This window comes from Pithys albifrons, chromosome 1, assembly GCF_047495875.1.
Source record: "Pithys albifrons albifrons isolate INPA30051 chromosome 1, PitAlb_v1, whole genome shotgun sequence".
Taxonomy (NCBI): domain Eukaryota; kingdom Metazoa; phylum Chordata; class Aves; order Passeriformes; family Thamnophilidae; genus Pithys; species Pithys albifrons.
In genome coordinates this window covers 72653997-72673199 of record NC_092458.1, presented here as the reverse complement: position 1 = coordinate 72673199, position 19203 = coordinate 72653997, and positions in this window count along the sequence as shown.

Below are 19203 nucleotides of genomic sequence, written 5' to 3'. Positions count from 1 at the left end.
TGAAAAATATATGTAGATTTAGTATAAATGCAGTTTGAAGTGTTTTTTTTCTTTCCCCTCTCTTTTCCTCCCTTTCCCTGGTGTTAGGAGGGAGGCTTTTCTCTCTGTGCTTGGGGGGGTTGACAGTTGCTTATCTCAAACCAAGACAGTGTCCCACCTCGGCTGGCTGCAAGATGAATTCTCAGTCTTTTCTCAACGGGACAGAGACAAGCGGCGAGCACTCACATAAACTCTCTCTCTCTTTGTCCTTTGTCCCAAATGAAGAAGGAAAGCTGGGAGGGAAGGATGACGATAGTTTCCACAAAAGGTAAGACTGAAATTTCATTAGACTGCCATTATAATCTTTTGGACAGTTTAAAGACAAACACTTCAACCATTCTACCATGAACACAGAAATGCCCCTTTGATCCTCTCTTCCTGTCCTATTTCTTCTTGATGACTTGATTTTTTCATTTCAATGCATAACGGATGAAATCCATGCTACCTGATTCAGTACCCTGATTTTGTCCCATTTTGACTTGGATTTTCACTCCGGTTATCCTATTTTCAGAGGAAAAAAAAGTAACATTTCTTTCACCAATTTTAGAGATTTATAGTTTGAGAAATGACTGAATTTGACCTTAGTTATGCAATATGTATATATCAAACTATGTATTTAAAAAAGGTTTGGAAGTAGCTCACATGATGATGCTTTGGTCTCTGGGGATGCAAAGAAAAACGTTGCTTGGATCTCCATGCCAACCTATGAAATTTTGAGTGGGAAGGCATCTGTGGTAGCCAAACTAAAGTCATAGGTTTACCAAGAAACAGGTGGTTTCGAAAGCTCTCACTGTTTCAGGAAATCCTGTTGAAATAGTTGTCATCACTAGTGTAAGTCCTTATTTACAGAACTAACTAAACACATCGCTACAGCACAGAAAATTCTTGTAGTTTGTGTGTTTATTGAGACTGCTATGCTATGGAATATACAAATTGAACTAAAAGCACACCAGTTACTGTTATGAATATGACACATCAAACTCAGTATGAATTACATTTATTATAAACTTTGCTTTTGCATGGAATAACAAACTACCAAAATCCCCAGAGTGAAATTACTTGATGTCCCTCCCCCAGCTAGTGATCCTTTCTATAGCTTATTTTAAGATTAGTTATTAAACTCTAAAGCAAACAGTTGACTGATATTTTTGGACCATGAAGAGAGCAGGCTGTAAGGAGTTATAGCTGTGAGCAAAGGTTCTCTGAACTGGCCTCTGTGTTTCAAGCTTACCAAGACATACAGCTGTAGGCTTATTGTCCAATGTCCTCTTCTATCTCAGCTGGAAGTGAGAATGTGACTTTGATGGTTTTGAAAAAGCCCATCATTGCATAAGAGGAGGAAGGTAAGGTGCTGCTCCAGGACACTATTCCAGGGTCAAGACTGTAGATGAAATAGCCACTTCTAAACTGCAATTCACTAAGCCTATGCTAATAGTCTAAATTCTATCAATTACTCCCAGAAGTGTTTATTGGCTTTCACTGATTATAAGTGGAGGCCAGATACCAAGAATTAGCCTGCATTGGATAGATTCACCCTTACACATGCTTCTGGAAACCACTGTTCTCTTTGCTGTTAACCACAGTAACCTGGCATACAAAAGCACAGATGAGTGTGTTCACAGCAGCTTTAATTATTGGTGAGTCACACAGATCTTAGATATATTTTAGTAGTAGCACTATTAATATTGGTATAATTTTTTTATGCTTACTGGGGAAACTCCTAAAGTAAAAATATTGCTTTGTTCATCTTTTTGTAGGCTCCCCTGAGTTAAGCTTTAGAGTCATGTACAGCTTACAGGTTGGGGCCTTGTTGACATGGGAGCAAATCTGAATCTCTAAATATGGAAAATAGCAGGCTAGATGATGTGATGAGGTGGATGTTAATGGGATCTCAGCTGAATGTTCAGCCAGTTCTTACTCTGAAACAGAGTGTTTGGGAATTAGTTGTCATCATCCACTTATAAAATACTACCAGATTTCTCTTCCTCTTAGGCCCCAGAGAGACCTAAGGTTTTGACATGATGTTTGTGAGCAATGGTAGTCCCTCCTGCACTAGAGAGTATGCTAATAAATTCAGAAATGTTGTGCTGGTTTATATAAGCTCTACTATAAAAATAGTATTAGCAACATACTATTTAACTATGAAACAAAGATAATTTTGTCTGCCTAATCAAATTCTGACAGGTTCAGGAATCTGTTCCTTTTTACTCCTCATATTGTGCCCAGGACTTTTAGGGTAGGTTTCTCTTAGTAGGTAACATAGCAGAGCATCTCAGAAAATATTTCATGCAACAGTAAACATAATAATGAAGTCAATGGCATGATCAAGTAGCTTTCTTCTTGTTTTCTTGCCCATGGGTTTTCTGGCTTAGCTAACAATGCAAATGTTATTTTGATATTTTTTGCACATTACCATTCCTCTACAGACCATTTGCTCTAATTTTTCAAGATTTTGTAGCAGTTAATCCAACAGTTTATACTTTGGCAGAATTCCCATTAGCATATATGTGTATTGCATCTGAATAATGATTAAAGGATTGGGCATGCATATAAGAAAGCTGATGAGTTGCTACTTGTAGTAATGACAACTTGCTGTTCTTTTATCCACAGCCACACGACATGAGATGCTGCCTTTACAAAACAGTCTTGTCTTTGTCAAGCAGGAGATACTGTGAAACCTCTTTTTTAACTATCTGTTCTCTGCTGAAGCCTTGTGAGGTGCCTCAGTGTCCTTGCTTTGACTCTCCTTACAACGCTTTGGATTCCTCACACATCTTTAGACTTCAAAGAGAAGCTCATAGGGCTACATGGTGTACATTAGCATGTACAGCTAAAAGGCCAGATACTGCCTTTGTTTTTCAGCTGTTCCTTCTCCTTATGCCTCTGATGTTTCTGTTTGCTTTTCTGCCATATAAGAAGAGTGATACCTAGAGTGTTGTGAACTGCAAGAATATTTAGACCATACAGATGCTGAGAAAACCTCAGATTTACAGGGCGTTTTTCCTGGGAATAATTAGATCCTCCATACTTTGGAGAAGCTGTTTGCAGATCATGGTAATCAGAACTGGATCAATTCAATTAATGCTCAGAGAAAATTGCTAATATTTCTTCTGTATTACCACTTAAAAGGACACAAAGAACTTCCCACTGCTATAGTACATTGCTGTGTTAATGTGGGTAAGGGAAAATGGTTTTTCCCATTGCCTAATCTAAAGCCAGCACTGCTAAGAACTGATAGGGGCAGCTGCTGAAAGCAGTCATTTGTAGAACACCATATCAAGTTTTATCAAACTTGCAAAATCAGCAGCTCTGCTGTGTAATGAGACTCTTGACAAAGCATATCAACAATGATAAAAAGCCCATACCAGCATTATGACAGGTAGGAGGCCTGTCAGATGGACAGGAAATGGTATAGCATCAGTTCAACTGAAAAATGCAAACTTCATGACTTGGTCCTTGGGCTGCATAGATGCATCTGAGGTTTGAACCTCTGGAACAACTTGGATGTAAGCAATGTGGAAAATCTCACTCATGACTGCCTGGGATCCTGAAGCAAGGTTTGGAATGAAACCTGTATTTGTTTAAGGATATATTTCTTGGCAGCATTAGCAGGACATTACCACAAATTATCTGCTTTCAAGTTTGTTTTTACAGTAACAGTGAAAGGTTTTATGTCAGAGATCACACAGAACATTTTTCAGGAAGAGCAAATTAAATTTCATTTTAAAATTAATACCTATTAAATATTCACAGAGATATCTTCCAGAAGAAGATAACAAAAGTCCTTGATAGCAAACTTATATTAGTTTTGAAAACTTATAATGATTTAGTGCTAGATTATACAACTGTAAGCATCACAGACTGTACTTGCAGTGTGGGAGACTGCTATGAAAAGAAGCAGCCTGGAAAAAGACTCAACTGAATAAGGAGCAGTCAGTCTGTTATGGCTAAGGGAGCTAACATGCCCAGGGAAAGTATGACTGAGGAGGAGTACAGATCTGGTATTGCTGTTCTACAGAGAATGAGGCATGAGGAGCCCAGGGTCCATTTTGTGGCCAAGAACTGCAAGGAGATTCAGTCAAGGGCTGCCTGAATGACCTGCAGTGTGATTCCAGTGAGACTCTTTTTATAGTGAGAATCATATACTCACCCAATTTAGCTAACCTGAGAGAAATTTCAAGAACTACTTAATAACAGATTTAAAGCGTTTCCATTGAGGTGAAGTCAGATCAGCTCAGAGTGAGATTATTCAATCCATTCTTAGCAGTGAGGATAAGATAATACTGGAAGTCAAAGGTGTAATTCAAGTGCGGTTTTGGAAAATTCTAAGATCTGTATTATTGTAAGACTGGATTTAAAAAGCCTTTCTTGGCCTTACAATATGTGGCTATATACACCTCATTCTTCACCATTTTGATTAACAGATTTTCTGTTGCTCTTTGTAGAGGAGAATTATTTGTGTTCTATTTTTCAAAGTCAGTAGCCCAGAGTTGAAATGGAGTCATCATTAAATTTAGACAATGTTAATTTCTGCCTTTCAGATACTAGGACTTTCATCTTGTTTTCATGAAACACTTATCTACATAAAGGTACTTTGGAATGAAATCTCAGTGGGACGTGTTCCATGAATAAGCATGTTTGCACACAGGGTATGTCTATCTACAGACACATCTGGAGAATATTTCAATTTAGATTAATGTTGTGAAGTTATGTCTAAATGCCAAAATTAGGCATATATTCATATTCTCGGAAGGATTTTTCTGTCAACATAGAATAGCCATAATTTAAAAGTACAGTGCAGTCTATCTCTGATCCTCCCTGGCATTTTTAGTCTCTGCCAGGTTCCACAGTGTCAGTGAGAATATTAGGGTAAAACTGGAAGAGTGCCACATGGGTCTGGTTCTAACCTGCCACTTGAGACAGTGCCCAGCTATCCTTTCATAAAGCTGATGAGAAGTGGTTGAGCATTGAGCTACAGCAGAGCTTTGATCTATAGAAACCAAAAGATAAATCAGAAGGCAGGAAGTTAATTCAAATGCTTTTCTTATAGCCGTCTGACTGCTGTTTTTCACAAGCAGTTTGGTCCAAAACTTCTTTGGGTTGTCATCACAAAGTTTTAAAGGAATTGGTGTTGGTTTCATTTGTTTTTTATATTCTACTTACATTTTAAATTTTTTGAACTAATTGTATTTTCAATCATGAGCATTAGAATTTGTTCTTAATAAAGTAGAACATAAAGGAATGGGGTATTGAAGAAAAATTTAAAAACTTTAATAGTAATTCTAAGTGTCATGAATACTGAAATAAGGTCAAGTCAAGGCTATCCTCTTTATTTTCCAAAGAATCAGTACTTCCCATTCTGTTTTTCTTATGAAGTACTATGCCATCCATCTCCCTCAGCACCTTACTGTCAACTGCTTAATCACATAAAGATGAAAGGGAAGGTGTTTTGGTTATGATGGCATTACACAAACAAATTAGCAGGAGTTTGTGATGTTCACAAACACAGGACTTCTCTACAAGGTTTTATATGAAGAGCTAATACAGCCCCTTCCATCCCAGAGCAGAATGCTATCCTCATTAATCTGCCTTCTCTTCAGCTTAATAAAACTTACATAACTCTTTGCATCTCCCAAGCACTGTACCAAAATTAAGGATCCTATTTGGTAGTTAGATGTGTAACAGTCTAAGGCCTGCTATGGGAGTGTTGATAGCAATTCTAAGTACAAGTGTTTGTAAGTTTAAAAAAATAAAAAAGGAGAGAAAAAAAGAAGAAAAATGAAAACTGGAGTCTTAAAATAGTGCTCACAATTTTAGAGGACTCTTATTTTTATCTCTTGTACAGTGGTTAGGAATCATGTTGGTAAATGCCTTGCTACCTCTGAAGAAAAGTAGATCATCAATAAGCAGTAATTTTGCCTGAATATTGCATCTGAAAAAGCAATAGGACAATACTTTTTATGTAGTCATTTCTCTTATGTGTCTCTGCGTCATTTGGTAACTTTTGCTAAGTCCATATTATTAAGAAATGTGAGCAAATAAGATCTATAGATGTAACAGTTGATGTTTAGGGTCTGACATCTGCAATATGCATATTTCAGCTGTTTCATATTAGGACTAAACTTGTCCCATGATCTGCGTGTCCTTTACAGCTGGAGTGCATTAAATACACTCCCAGGGGCACAGCTTGCAGTTTAGTTTCATCCAGAGGGAATCCAGGTCATGCACTCTGAGACCATTTTGTGGTGCAAATCAAAGCACAATAAAAAGAGACAATAGGCAATTTGCTTAAAAATCTTACTCTTCCTCTAAACTGAAACACCAACAGAGGCACCTCTCTGGAACTTGGATGGAATGTATTGTCTCTAAAGCAACAGAAGATCCTGTACTGGTACACACTGAGGAGCCCATATATCATTTTGGAGCACTGAATGGTTTGTTTTCAGCAGGAAGGAATATTCTTATTTCATTACTATGCAAGCAGCAGCTAGAAATAGAGCTAGGAGACCTGGAGTGAAAGACACTGATTTAATAAAGTATTTAAGGATGTACAGTTCCTAGAGCTCATATTATTTAGTTCTTTGCTGCATCTGAGCCCCTGAAAGTTCAGGCTTGTAAAGACTGGGGTATATACAATAATGTTTTTCTGTGGTAGTCCTCAGCTATCTATTCCTACTGTGAATTTTGCCATATGTTGCAATATGTATACCAATATGGAGCCTGCTAGACCAGTATGCTGTCTGCAGCAGTGTTAAGCTCTCCCCAGAGCAAGGCAGAGGCACCCTCCGCAGTCGATGGCTGTGTAACAGGCTGCACCCAGCATGAGGTCTCCAGTCCTAATTTATCTGAGAGGTCAGATTTTGAAGGAATGCATGATTAACACCTATTCCAGACCGCTAACAACCACAGTTCTAACTCTGGGTACAAGCCAGATTTGAATGATGTGTTTAAGGCCCCTCCCTAGCAAGAGACAAGGAACCAGTAGACTTTGCAAAAATACATCTAGTTAAGAGTCCTCACTCAGTGACTGGCACATCATGAGGACTGTCCAAATACAGCACACGAGGGACAGCCAGCTAAAAGACTATATAATTATTGACAGTAAATGTAGAGAATCACCAAAAAGAGAGAAGGGTAATTTAATGTTAATTTAATTAAAAAAATTAATTTAGTTATGTGGTAAAGTTGTCTTGAGTTATATGAGACTGGAAATCTCACAAACTGCTCCTAAGGAAGAAGCTTCTTTCTCATTGTTTTGTGTAAAGCTAGGTAATATCCTGAGGCAGGGGGCATCTATCCTTTCCAAATTTTTTTAAATTGTTTACAGTTTATAAGCCTGTAACTTTGCATGGTCTTATCCATGTAAATATTCAACACCTTTGGGAGTCATGCTGAACTCCTAGCTGTGTTGCTGTTCTAGAAGCCATGTAGAAAACCACATTTCCTTGTACTGGTTTTATACCTGCTGCCTTTCTCCAGATGCCCCCCTGTTACAAGGAAGTAATGGAGAAAGTACAGAGCGGTGTTCAATTTACCACTTGACTGCTCCTCATTAGTTTGCGTGTCTCTATTTTGCAACTTCTTATTTATCTTCTCTTTATCTTACAGTAAAATAAAGAGTCACATTTATTTTTCATTTTTTTTCTTGGTTCCTGAAAGTAATTTTCTCTGGAACCTCCTTTTTGCTGTTGTGACATTTTTGCTGCAGGGAAACCAGAACTCAGCACATGACTTCAGATAAGGGACTTGCCTTCAGAGAATCAATCTTCCTTACAGGTCACCATCACATAACCCCACAGAAGTTCCTAATCCTTGCATAGACCTCCAGACCCACACAACCTTCATCCTCCTCTCAAGCTGCTCTTGTCAGTGTTATCACTGGCCTTAATAGATTCTTACCTTTACACAGACCAAGCCCTATAATTATCTTACTCCACCATACTCTCTTTGTCTGCTTCCTTGTTTCTCTATGGCTTTTATTAATCTCCTTGGCACTCTGACAATGTACCCATGTATTTTTTCAGAGAGGATGAAGTGCCACAGATTTTAGTCCTGTCTCCCCCTACCAGATATATATCCTGTTACCCTCATCAGCTGCTAGCTCTAAAATCACTGCAATGGTTTTAGTCCCAGTTTGTATGTCCAGTATTTATTCTTCCTCTCTCTGACAAATTTCCTCTCCTGTAATTCCTACAAGTAGTGTCTTTACTACCCAAGTCACTGTTTCCGTTCACATTTGAATATCCTCCTGCTTTCTTGCTTTTTTGTCATCTTGCTTTTGCTGTTCTGTATTAACAAAACCTGCTTCTCCCTCTGTATAACTCAGGTACTTTAAAGACAGTCACAGAAAGGACAAAATACCTCTTAAATTCAGTGTCAATTTCTTTCTGATACTGCTTGTGCTCAGCTGATCTCTGGATGTAGCACTGACATCCCTGTGCTGGTGAGAGGAATGAACTTTGTTGTGCAGAGAGAGGATGTGGGGCTCAGAAAGCATTGAGAACTGAAATACATTCAAGAATGTGTCTTTCAATGCATGCGAAAAACAATTTTAAAGGTTCTTTTTGGTTAAATTTTCATTGGGATGTAAGCTCTTGTCCCATAAAATATCTTTACTGCTGCTCAAAGAAAACGTCACCATGATTTTTTAACATGGGTGAAATCACATATTATTTCCTCCACCTTTAACCTTCATGTGGGCTGAACTGTTTCTGAAAGAGAGAAAAGGTCAAGATCCATTATTAATAATGAAAAGGACTTACAGTGAAATATGTCAGCCAGACTGGATAGAGGAAAATGTAAAGCGCAGACACAGTATGAAAATTGTAATTCAGAACTTGAGCTGGAAAAAAATTTACAAACCCAAGTGAAATGCTTTTACATTCTCACAGAAATATTTATTGAATGCAATTACACAAATTGAATTAAATTATTCAGTTAGTCTCCATGAAGCACTTTAGCATCACCTGAATTAAAGTGAGAGATTTAAAGAATGTCTTTTGATACTTGTTTGTTATAATCAATATGTTCCTGAGGCAAGTTTAGGTTCTGAAGGAGTTGACTCTTCCCGAGGAAAAATATTCTATTAAAATCAGAACACCACCTATTCTTCATTTTTCTCTCAAGGTAAGATCTATCAATAACACCAACTTCTTGTTCCAAACTTTGCACTACTGTACAAGTTGATAACAAGCCTTTGTGCAAGGAAAGGCTGTTTAAAAGTCTTCAGTTTTTACATAGCTATCAATGTAGATAGTTCCCCTGTGGTTATATCATTAATATATTTGAGGAACCAGCAAATTTATATATGTAGAATGGGTTATGAGAACTAACAGTATGTCTTCAGTGCAGTCTCATTCCTCAGAGACAGTGTACTTCGTTGTAACATAAAAGGTTGATTTCTTTAGGTGAAAGAATGAATAATAAAATTCTGTGCTGCAAGAAACATCTTGTCTACTTAGGCTTGCTTGGCACTTTCCATATGCAACACTCTAGTAATGTTCTATATTAAGGACACATTCTTCTGCATAGAGTGGTTCAGTAAACGTCCATTGGGTGTTTTTAAGTAGGAGGTTGGAAAGGAGGTTGCTCGAGTTGTATGTTGATACCAATTTCATCTTATTTTAGGTATCTATACTTTAGAGGTTTGCCTGTGAGATAATCCTTCAAGGATATCTTTATAATGAGTGCTTGGACTATTTTAGTAGTCTGTAGTAGAAGTGCCTGTTTCTCTCTTTAGTACTTTGAATGTTCAGTGACTGCAAGCTCAGATAAAGATGTTCATATGTAGTCAGATGAATGCTCCCCTGGTGCTTTTCCTCTTTAGGTACTCTAGTGTCCCATAACTTCATATACAGACTTGAAATTTGGATCAAAGGGGTCTAGCCTCCAAAGCAGATACACCATTTGTCATTTTTGAAAACCTGCCCAGTTACAAGCCTTTTGAGAGAAAATAAAATTCACACACACAGACACTTGCTATAGCTTCCCAATTAAGTCTTCTGTAAAGTCCTGTCCTCTGTGCAGTCCTGTACTGAGTGTTATTGAGACAGGACTTCTTTTTTCCCCTGTTTTTGTAGTAATAGGTCCAGTCGTGCCTGAGTCCCTATGCCAAGACCTTTAGAAGCTCTCCAAACCAATCCCTGGCAAACAAGAAAGAAGTTATTTCACTGAAATTAAAAGAAAATGAGGTGTGATTAGGAAGATCATACTAGTGAAAGTAGCCTGTACTTTGACAGAAAAGGAAGGTCTGGACTGGCAAAGTGACATCATGAAATAGAAGCTGGTAGGCTGGCAAAAGAAACTTTCCAAGGAACTGTCAAACTGGATTAGGAAAATTGGAGTTGACAAAGCAGGAGCAGGGATCAGGGCAAGAAGTGTGGGAATGGGAGAAGGATGGAAAGGGGATATCAATTCTGGTTCCTGAAGGGCAAGAGCAAAAGGCAGAGATAGGCTGGGGACAAAACAGAGAGGGATCAAGCTGCAGACTTGTTGCTTCCTGTCAGGGAGAGAAATAATCCCCAGGAAAACACCAAGCTCTCCCAACCTCCTCTGCTGTCATGAAGTATCTGTGAAGCTCCTTGGCAAAGTGTGTGCCTTTTTCCCCTCCTGTTGCTGCCCTTAGTTATCCTGGGTCCCCAAGTGGGCAAGGCTGCAGCATCAGCACTGCAGTCCTGCCAGTCCCTGGACCGACTCATGTGGGACATACCTCCTGAGTTTAGTTGCTTCCCTTTATAACATTTTCCTAGGAGAGAAGGCTTTTCTTTCCCACTCCCTTTTGAGAAATGAAGAGCAATTGCACAGAAATAAGAAAATTACATAATTATCTTCTATCAATAAACATATGGCCTTTAAACTTATGAGCACCATATAGTTTTCCTATTTCATTAATTCTCTCATTTGTACTTATTTCATTATTATTATCTGAATTATCACAGGCTAATACATTATTTCTTTAAAGCACAGAATTAATATCTAATGTCCCTAGTAATTTTACTGACCAATGTCATAAAAAATTGAGCAAAGTTGATAATTCTTGTCCCACATAGATGTATGGAGATAGATCTTTGCCCTTGGATCTTCCAAAGCTTCTTGGAAAAATTCTTCCTTTTTCTTACTTGTAAGAAATCACCTTATTGAATATGGAGATCTGCAAATGTGGAAAGAATCATAAAGGGTGGTACCCTTCATGGCAGGTATGACAGGCTCATACCTTGCACCAAGATTGCTGTGAATGGTGCTGTTGAATCTGTCAAAATGCTTATACTTGAAGGCTGGGCTGCAGTCAAGTCCATGACTTCATATAAAGTTCCTCTTGGAGAACCTGGGCCTCTATGGACCTCTGAAGACAAAATAGGCTGTACCTCTGCACCCTTTCCTGTTAACCCGTAATAAGAGATTTTATGGAACTGCTATGGCTACATTTGTCAGTGCCATAATGTGTAGTCTTTGTTTGTTTGTTTTTTACTTTTATTTTTTTCCTTTAAACTTTTTATTTTTTAATGTGGGAAAAAAAAAAAAAACAACAACCAACCAACCAAAAATGCAAAAAGAACTGGAACAATGAGAAAGCCCCTGAGTTGACCAGAGCCTGATAAAGGTAGCAGAAATGATGAAAGGTTCAAGAACTCCACTTTGCATTCTGCTCTCATCTAGAGTATCCTAAGGAGACTAGCTATGAAGGATCCTGGGAAGATGTGCCTTGTTTGTGAATGAAGAGCATCTCTTTCCATTTACAGTCATTTTGGTTCATTTCCCTACATGAGCACAAAAATAACCACTTTGGATCTTTAGGGGAGGGAGAGGAAAAAAACACTCCCAGAATTAACTCCAGGAAAGAAAGCCAGGTGCCATCTTTGCATTATATCCAAATGAGATGCAGCTGTTTAAATGTAAATGTTAAACAAGAGAGAAAATGCTTTAATTAGCCCTCAAAAGGAGACAGGAAAGCTGTAAGAATGCACCTGACACTAAGTAGTATGAGATAAACTCATTCCAGCTGTCACTGAACTGACTGTTTGAAGGCAGAGCAATGCTATTTTGTGCAAACAATGTAAAATACTCAGGGAACTGCAATTAGCATCAACATGCATAGTGTAAGTGAATGGTGTTTACTTGGCTTTGAATTGCTAGGGTTTAGAGTAAAAAAATAAAATTAGTTATGCATTACACAGTGGAGATTTTATTCCAGGCTTTTATGCATTACCAAGAAAAAGGCACAGGAGAGTGAAAAGAAGGGAAGCCATCAATCTGACTTTAAAAGAAGATATGATACTCAGAGGTCATTTTGAGTTTTCTCCTTCCTACTTGAGCAATAAAATGTATAGATTGGATCTATGAGAGAACTCTTCAGACAAGCTGTCCATCACATAAATAAAGCTGAAGTGTTCCCATGCAGTTTGTCAATGTTACATATCTTGCCAGGTGGAAAAAGGTCAGATTTTTTTCTGTTTTAAAACATACACAAAAAGAAAAATCAAGCTGCTTTAATGTAATCAAAATCTCTTGTTTACTTTACGTCTTCATATGTAAAGTAATACATATAAATTACCAGCATATATAAGTTAATGATTGTATGCTAGTGCATACAAGAAACTGAGATGTATAGAAATACTGTTCTACCAAATATATTCTTATACAGGACATAAGCTCCTCTCAATAACCTTGACTATAAGCCAAATTTTTGTATGTTTTCTATACTTATGGGAGTTCATCTCAATACTCAAGGTTTTCTTATCTAATCTCTCACCATACTTGTTTTATTAAAGCTGATGTTTCACGCAATGGGATGAAGCTGTGCAAAAAAGACCTTCATTAATTTTTGCCAAAACTTCTGTAAATAAATACCACTTATGGAAAAGTAAAGCCCCAAAGGAACTGAGTCTACAAGTTTGAGATTTACCAAATTACTAAAATAAAACCCCAAATCTAAATAGATTTTAAAAGGAGTAAAAAGCAAGCATGTAAAAACCCTTTTAAAGTGTAGTTTAAATATATCACCTATTTTGAATCAAAGCAAAAGTTTTGGTCCATTATGCTGAAGCTAAATCTTTTGAATTTGCAGAATAGGAATTGTCTAAGGAGCCTTAAGGTGCCCAAGTCCATGGGACACGATGAGTTGTATTGGCAGGTCCTGTGGCAACTTGTAGAAGTGCCTAAGCTACTATCCATTATATTTGAGAAGTCATGGCAGTAAAGTTCCCAAAAACTGGAAATAGGGAAATGCAATCCGCTTTTTTTAAAGGGGAAAAGATCATGGAGCACATACTCCTTGAAATGATTTGAAGGCACACAAAAAATACGAGGTGATTTGTGATAGCAAATATGACTTTACTAACGAAAATTGGGCCTGACAAATTTGATGTGCTTCTATGATGGGGCTACAACATGGGTGGATAAGGGAAGAAGAATTGACATCATCTACATGGATTTGTGCAACCATTTGACATTTTCCTGCACAATATCCTTGTCTCTAATCTGAACAGACATGGATTTAATGGCTGGACAACTTGGTGGATAACGGGGTTGTGGTCAATGGCTTGAAGTCCAAGTGGAGGTCAGTGATAAGTGGTGTTCCTCAGGGGTCAGTATTGTGACCAGTGCTGTTTAACATGTTTGGGTAGTGACATGGACAGTGGGATCAAGTACACTCTGAGCAAATTTGATGATGGCACCAAGCTGTTGTTACGACCCGGTCCTGGGAAGGGGACAGGGGTAACCTAGGTTGTTATTAATCGTTCCCTTTGGGGTGGATTAAAGTGAAACGACACTATATAATTGGTGTTTATTTAACAATTCCATGTAATGTGACATAGAAAATAACCTTGGAGGGGGGGGGAGGGGGGAGAAGATGCATAGGGGAAGAAAGACAAGAGAAGAGTCCAGGACAGCATGGAAAAAGAAGAGATGAGAAAAGATGAGAATGTTACATAGTCACCACCCTGGGAGCCAGCATTGCATCTCAGAAGTCCTGCAGGTGGTGGGGGCGAGGAAAAGAACCCAAATTCCCAAGGTCACCAGTCCATTTTTATACACTCAGCATGCCTTTTGCACCTCCCCCGAGGCAGGGGGTTGTTTTCCATGAAGTAGTGTCGCCAGCCGGGCTGTGACTCCCCAATATTCGCCGGGTTTATGTGGAGGGCAGGGTAACGGATCTTCTTGCCTCTTCAGGGCTTGACACTTTTCCCCAGTTGCCCATCGGGGTATAATGCTAAAGTCAAAAGCCTGCAAAGTCTCTTAGAATGCATAAATCATTAACCATTTCAGTCTCCGACAACTGTGTGGTGCAGTTTACATACTGGATGGTAGGTCTGCCATCCAGAGAGACCTTGACAGACTTGAGATGTGGGCATGTGCAAATCCCTGAAGTTCAAAAAGGCCAAGTGCTAGGTCCTGCACCTGGGTCTGGGCAATCACAAACACAAGTACGGGCTGGGCAGAGAATGGCTTGAGAGCAGCCCTGGGGAGAAGGACTTAGGGAGTGTTGGTGGATTAGAAGCTCAACATGATACTGTAGGGTGTGCTTGCAGCCTCCAAAGCCAGCTGTGTCCTGGACTTCATCAAAAGTAGCACAGCCAGAAGGTCAAGGGAGGTGATTAGGAAAAACTTCTTTACTGTGAGATTGGTGAGGCACTGGAGCAGGTTGTCCAAAAAAGTTGTGAATGCCTCATCCCTGGAAGTGTTTAAAGTCAGGCTGGATTGAGCTCTGAGCAACCTGGTCTAGTGAAAGGTGTCCCTGTCCATGGCAGAGGGTTGGAACTGGATCATCTTTAAGATTCCTTCAAACCCAGGTCATTCTATGATTTTATGATGATGTGTCTCCCTCTTTTCTCTGGTAAGAATTGACCTGGAGTACTTTGTCCAGCTCTGGGACCTCCAGCATAAGAAGGACATGGACCTGTTGGATTGAGTTCAGACGGCCACAAAAATGCTGAGAGGGGTGGAACTTCTCTCCATGAAGACATACTGAGAGATTTGAGCTGGCTCAGCCTGGAGAAGAGAAGGCTCAAAGGAACAGACCTTATTGCAGTCTTCCATTAACTCACAAGAGAGTTGGAGAGGGACTTTTTACAACGGCATGTAGCGACAGGACATTTGGGAACAGGTTTAAACTGAAAAAGGGTAGGTTTAGATTAGTTATTAGGGAAACATTCTCTACTGTGAGTGTGGTGAGGCACTGGAACAGGTTGTCCAGAGAAGTTGTGGGTGCCCCATGCCTGGAAACGTTAAAGAACAGGTTGGACAGTGCTTTGAGCATGCTGATAAGCAGGTGACATCCCTGTCCATGGCAAGGGGGTTGGAACAAGATTATCTTTAAGACCCCTTCCAATCCAAGCCATTCTATGATTCTATGATATGACAAACCTTCTGAGACATAAGCCGTGGCAAGATTAGCCCATTTTTACTTGCTTAGGATGCAGGAGTACAATGCAGGGTGGGTCTGCGCTAGCAATCAGAGGTGATTCTGGGAGGACTTGATCTAGTGGGCACAGAGCAACACTTATCAGAAATAATGACTAAATTATACTCATCCCTTGGTCTTTCATTCCAGCTCTGTGTTTTATCTCACCTGCTCATGAGACATGCTGTTACAGCTTGCACCAAGTGTTACAGTTGTGGCAATTTTTTCCCATGAAATTTGACAATCTCTGTCACATATACCAAGATAATGAGCCTGGAATACTAAAGGGAATGATGAGGCCAGGAGTTTTCACTGTAGCACCCGCAATTGGGTGCCACTGAGGTCCCAACTACAGTATGTAGTGACATTAATACTCTGGTTACTGTTTGCTTTGAAGACTTTCCAGACCAGTAAGTACCGCAAAGGTTTTCTTCTGCTGTGGAACAGGATTTCTCACTTGAGGGGAATGAGAAATACCATTTATGAGACCCAATTATTCACATATTTGTATGAAAACTGGATCCTCAACTAGTAAACTCTTGATTTTCTATGGTACCTTAAAAAAGTGTCATATTAACTATTCATAATATTAACAGATCCCCACATGAGGGAGCAATTGATAAGAGATAGGTAAGTTAACAGGCATATACATCTCATATTCTCATATAAGAAACCACACATAGAAAACTGGGGGATTTTTATGTACAGGATGCCACTAGATTGGCATGGAAAAAATGAGGATGCTGAGGGCAGGAAACCTTTAACCTTATCCCAAATTGTATTATGTTAGTAGTATGCAAAATACTTGCAAATACTAGAGGGAGAAAAACACTGTGTCTAACACTGTCAACTTTGAAGACTGAATGTGTAAGGGAATTCGGGAACTGGTGTTTTGGGTCATATAGCTGGTTATTGGTAGAATTAGTACTGCAAAAGAGTTCTTCTAACTTCCTGCCAATATGCCATACACTGCTGTCTTAGGCAGCATAGACAGATAAATACTCCAGCTGGGTAAAAATGAGTTTGAACTGGAGAAAAGTGAATCATTAACAAGAAACATCTGAAGGCACCAAAAAGGCACTTAGGTGAAGTAGCCAACAAGACATTTGCAAAAGATATCATATTGTCTGCTCAAGCTGATAGATCTCAAAAAAAATCCAACATTTTCCTGATTATGCAGCAGAAAGCAATAAACTTCCTGCTTTTGCAAATTAAACTTCAGAAAGTTTGCTTCTGTTTGAGAATAACAGCGATAAGTTTGGTTTGTCTGAAAAGTATGATATTTTTTTCCTTATTATCACCGATGAGTCACACTGCAATGACTGCATTGTCTTTCTGTAAGGTCTGTCTTCACAAGAAAAGAAATCTATGCTTACCTATTTTTAGTCATTAAAAATGGCACTGTAGTCCCTCATTAGTGCTTCATAGTACCACCTTCAAAAGGAAAACGTTCACATTGCTTTTTAGAAACAACTTCAAGTTTGCCAACTGCTCATGCTGGTCAGCCACAGGAGTACCCTCCAAACTTCTGTTCCTATGCCCAGCTGTCATGTTCACCCTTGGTTGTGCTTGGCCTGGCTTTCTGACAAGGAGCTCCCAGACAGATGCTCATGGATTTTGCAGTCCACTTAACCAGGACATGTTGCCAAATTATATTTTGTGGCTCTTCAGAAGCTATAGGTTTTGTACCATCCATGTGCTGTCATTTACTGATTCCCAGCATCCAGAAAAGATGCCAGCTGTGCCACTAAAGACCTGACTGCTCTGGAAGGATGACATTGTGGTTGTGGTCTACCTATTTATGACTGTAAAAATGATGCACTGCTTAGCACTGTGATGAGCCCATAAGATTATAATCATACTGTTAAAAAGTTCTCAAATGCCTCTTATGGTCAGCTAGTCCTATTTGGACACTCATTTTCTGGACACCCTGTACAGAAAGGCTATAGTTAAGTCAATAAGTATAGATGATCTCTTCTTACCAGGAGACCAACCCACACACTGTCAGTGCACTATTTGCTGGTAAAGATGGGTCAGACAAAAAAACAGCTTACCCAGACCAGGCCACAGATTTCTGTTTGAGGAGACTGAAGTGGTTCCTCTGCCCTGAAGCTCATGGGAGACTGCGGCTACACAAAAGACCTCTTCCAGCCCAGGATCAGCTGCCAGACCTTGGTCCTTGCCAGTAGACAAGGTGTACAAGACAGCAGGTTTCTATATACCTGTGCTATCAAGAGCCCTTCTGTCCTCTAGGAGCTCAGAGTTTGCTAGACAGGAAGGATCTGTCTAGGTAGACACACATACTGTTTCCCTGGCAGACCTATAGGCTCTCTCCAAAGGAAATACATTCTGATCTGGGAGGCAAAGGAAAGGTGGATGAGCATGCTTGTGCTCTGAATGGACTGCCCTGCCAGGGAAAAGTTACTCTCCATATGGGAAAATCTCCAGCCTGTATAAGAATAGTTGAAGAAGGTGCCAAAGCAAAGCGATTGTGATAACAAAGAAGAGCTCCTGGAAATACTCAGGGACAATCAGCTGGCAAGAGAACCCAAACTATTACCTAGCACAGAGGAGACTAGAACTTCAGGCTATTGTCCACAAAGGGCATTGTGAGGAGAGGAGGGGCTGGAAGGAAGGATGGAAGATAAAACCTGTGATAGCGACAGACCAAGGCAGAGGAGGCACATCCAGTGTTAATGACATCTTGTCTAAGGGTCTGGCATGGCTAATTTCCAAGTGACACTATTCACACTCTGCTGAACTTTGACAGTCTTGTTCTAGAGAAAGGACTTCCTCCTATCATGGACCAGAGTCTGAGTAGCATTTCTACTGCACCTTAAGGGTTCAAAATTGTTTTGAGTGACCTGTACTCATCCATTGTGGGGGTTGTCATGCCATGTCAGAGAGTGTGACAAAAGATGCTCTTTTTCTATAGATCTGGAACAAAGAATGTGATAGTTTTCAAAGTGTTTGTGGCAGATACAGATCCTGTGCAGCAAAAAGGTAGCAGGCAAAATCTTGTAGAAGAGCTAACATACCCAAGGGCTTTTCATTTGAAGTACATGTGTGAAGAAGGAATTAAGAGCATCATTCAGGGTTAGGGGGCAGCTCTTGAAGGTGGTATGGGAGTAGTGTAGATGTAGCTACTGATAACAGCAGGCTCTTTTCCAGAATATTCAGAAGGGTCATTTCCCAAATTACTACAGCTTATACAACATGATGCAGTCACTATTAGATTGCAGCCTGACAGCTGGGTTTATAAATCAGTTTTCTTCGGCTGCTGTATAATACACTTAGTGGCAATTACTCCTGGCTCCATGAAGCAGTTCATGCCATTATTAAGTAACACTGGACAGATTAATTGTTATTATTTTCTTCCCTCTTTGATGATCTTGAGTCCTTGGCTGGCTGATGAATGACGCAGTAGCTTATTACGATGCAACACAAAATGAAAAACATTATGCTCAAAATTTCTAATCCTTTAAAGAAAAAACAACCTGATCAATATTTAATAGCAACATGAATACTGAAAGGCTCCTACCCATTCCCTGCCTCTGAAAAAAAGTTATGGTTATCCTAAAGAGAGGCCCCAAATGTGCCCCCATTCTTTGTTCCAGTGAAGCAAGTCATTGTGTTTCTAACATTTTGTATGACAGAGTGGAAGACAAGGGGCCAAAATTAGTCCTTCACATTTCATGGGAATGCAAGTACCACTGGCCTCTTTCTCTAAAGAAGGCCTCCCAAAAACATAGTGACTTAATACA